Genomic DNA, 2311 nt, shown 5'->3' on the forward strand with positions numbered 1-2311 from the left:
TATATATATTGTGTGTCTGTGCACACGCGTATGCATGCACACACCATAGAGCCCACGTAGAGGTCAGAGGACTTTTGGAAGTTAGTTCTCTCATCAGTTGGACCCTGGGGCTAGAACCGGCTGACCCATTTCACCTCAAGCACTCTTCATACGAGTTCAAGGACAGCCTGGGCCACAGAACAAGTGTGGACTTGACCCCGAAAGTAAGTAATCGATAAATACAACAATAAAATAAAAAAGTAGAAAAAAAAAACACTGTTAAAACAATAAGGGGCCAAGTGCGGTGGCATAAACCTTTAATCCTAGTACTTGGGAGGCGGAGGCTGAGAGATCTGAGTTCGAGACCAGCCTGGTCTACACAGTGAAACCCTGCCTCCAAAAATAAATCACCAACACGCGCACAACTACACAGAAAAAAAAGCAATTTTTTTTAAACTACAAGGGAAAAGTTAGGTGGGTTTTGTTTTGGGAATGATGCGATGGTTGAACGACGGGGACCGGGAAAAGCACCAGGTGCACGTGTGCAGCAGAGGGCAACCGCAGCCGGGTGGCACCCGAAGCTTCCACCGGATTCCGAGGAGGGACAGAGGGACAGACGGACAGGGAAGATCGGTGAGGGGATGGGTCACCGAGGCACGAGAGTGGGGTGGCAACCTCGGCCTCCGCAGGGCTGTCACCCGCAGGGCAGGTCGGCGTGAGATCAGGGTTCGGCCTGGCCGTGAGGACCCCGAGGACGCGCGCCCCGGAATGAGAGGGGATCTGTCACCTCAGCGCTCGCGACGCTGCTGTCACAACGGAACGACCCGTGCCGCGCTTCCCCCCGGCCCGAGCCGCGCGGACCCAGCCACCCCGCGGCGCCTGCGCTCCTGGAGCTGCGCTCACCTGCCCGGACGCGTCGCCTCCGCCGCCGCCACAGCCGCCTCAGCCGCCGCAGCCGCCGCAGCCCCTCCTCGCGCGGCCCGAAGCTCGCGGCCCGGGCGGGGCCCAGGCCGTGCAGCCATTGGCCAGGTTCTGACCAGTCAGCGCCGGAGACGGCGAGAATTGGGAAGCGAGACGCGGACGGACATTTTTTCTGACCAATCGGTGGTGGAGGGGGCGAGGCTCCATGGAGGGGCGGCTCCGGTTCTCCGAGCGGTCGGCACCGGGTCCGAGCAGGGAAGCCGGGCGGGGAGGCGTGCGAGAACCCGCGGAAAACAGACAGAACGCTCGACCAATTGCCGGGGGTGTGGGCGGAGCTACGGAGAGAGGCGGCGCTTGTTCTGAGTTCGCTGCTCAGAGAGACAGAAGCAAGGATTGGAGCCCGGAGAAAACGGGCAGAGCTCTCGACCAATAACTGAAGGGAAGAGGCGGGACCTAGAGACGGGCGAGGTTGGAAGCCAAGCACCACCAAACGGGCAGCGCTCTCGGCCAATCTCTGAAAAGCAAAGTCGGGACTGGTGTAAACTGGTGCCCAGAGAGGGCGAGGCTGGACGAACGGAGGGTGTAGCCGGGAGGGAAACGATGATTGGGTTCTAAAGATGTACACTTCCCGTAACCAATCGCAGCAGCCGTGGGCGGTGCAGCCTCCGGGAGACCCGGCGCGCCAGGCGCAGACCGTAGCAATTCGTTTTGCCCGGGTTGGTCTCGTAGCAGGCGCTGCCTCCTCGGGTTTCTGCTCAGTGCAGAGGCCTAACTCCTCCCTGAACTTAGACCTTGACAGCTGAAGGACGTTTGGTTAATTCTCAACCCTCCCCTCCCCTACTGCTCCCCTGGACGAGACACAAAGGTTAGAAACGCCAGATCACTCAGCCTCCCTCTGCAACTCGAGCTCATGTGCAAACGTGAAAATCAAAAGTGGAATCGTGCTGACGGTATCTGTCTGATTTTCTGAAATTGACGTACCTGTGTTCAATCTTTATCCTTCACAAGTTCTTAAGACGTCCCTGTGGGACCTGACCCTGCTAAGGCATAAGTGAATTAGCCGAACAATACACAATCACGAGTCAAATGAACACAGAAACTAATACAGAGAGGTCAAGTTCTTTGTACAGCACTTTAGCTATTCAATTTGTGGGTTTTTTTTTTTTCCAAGGCAAGGTTACTCTGTAGCTTTGGAGCCTGTCTTGGAGCTAGCTCTTTTTATTTATTTATGTATTTATTTATGTATTTATTTATTTATTTATTTATTTTTACAGTATTCTGTCTGCATGTATGCCTGCAGGCCAGAAGAGGGTACCAGATTTCATTAAAGATGGTTGTGAGCCACCATGTGGTTGCTGGGAATTGAACTCAGGACCTCTGGAAGAACAACCAGTGCTCTTAACCTCTGAGC

The 2311-nt window shown here is 55.4% G+C and overlaps 1 protein-coding gene across 1 annotated transcript in view; it reads right to left on the bottom strand.

Annotated features, from left to right (window-relative positions):
• Positions 1–913, bottom strand: part of Slc25a42 (solute carrier family 25 member 42) — a 29599-nt gene extending 28686 nt beyond the window's left edge. Inside the window, exon 1 of the mRNA XM_005370535.3 lies at positions 883–913. The gene's annotated coding sequence lies outside the window, so the exon portion shown is untranslated. The remainder of the gene's footprint in view (positions 1–882) is intronic.
• Positions 914–2311: the final 1398 nt, after the last annotated feature.

Source organism: Microtus ochrogaster, unplaced genomic scaffold (genome assembly GCF_000317375.1).
Source record: "Microtus ochrogaster isolate Prairie Vole_2 unplaced genomic scaffold, MicOch1.0 UNK81, whole genome shotgun sequence".
NCBI classification, from domain to species: Eukaryota; Metazoa; Chordata; class Mammalia; order Rodentia; family Cricetidae; genus Microtus; species Microtus ochrogaster.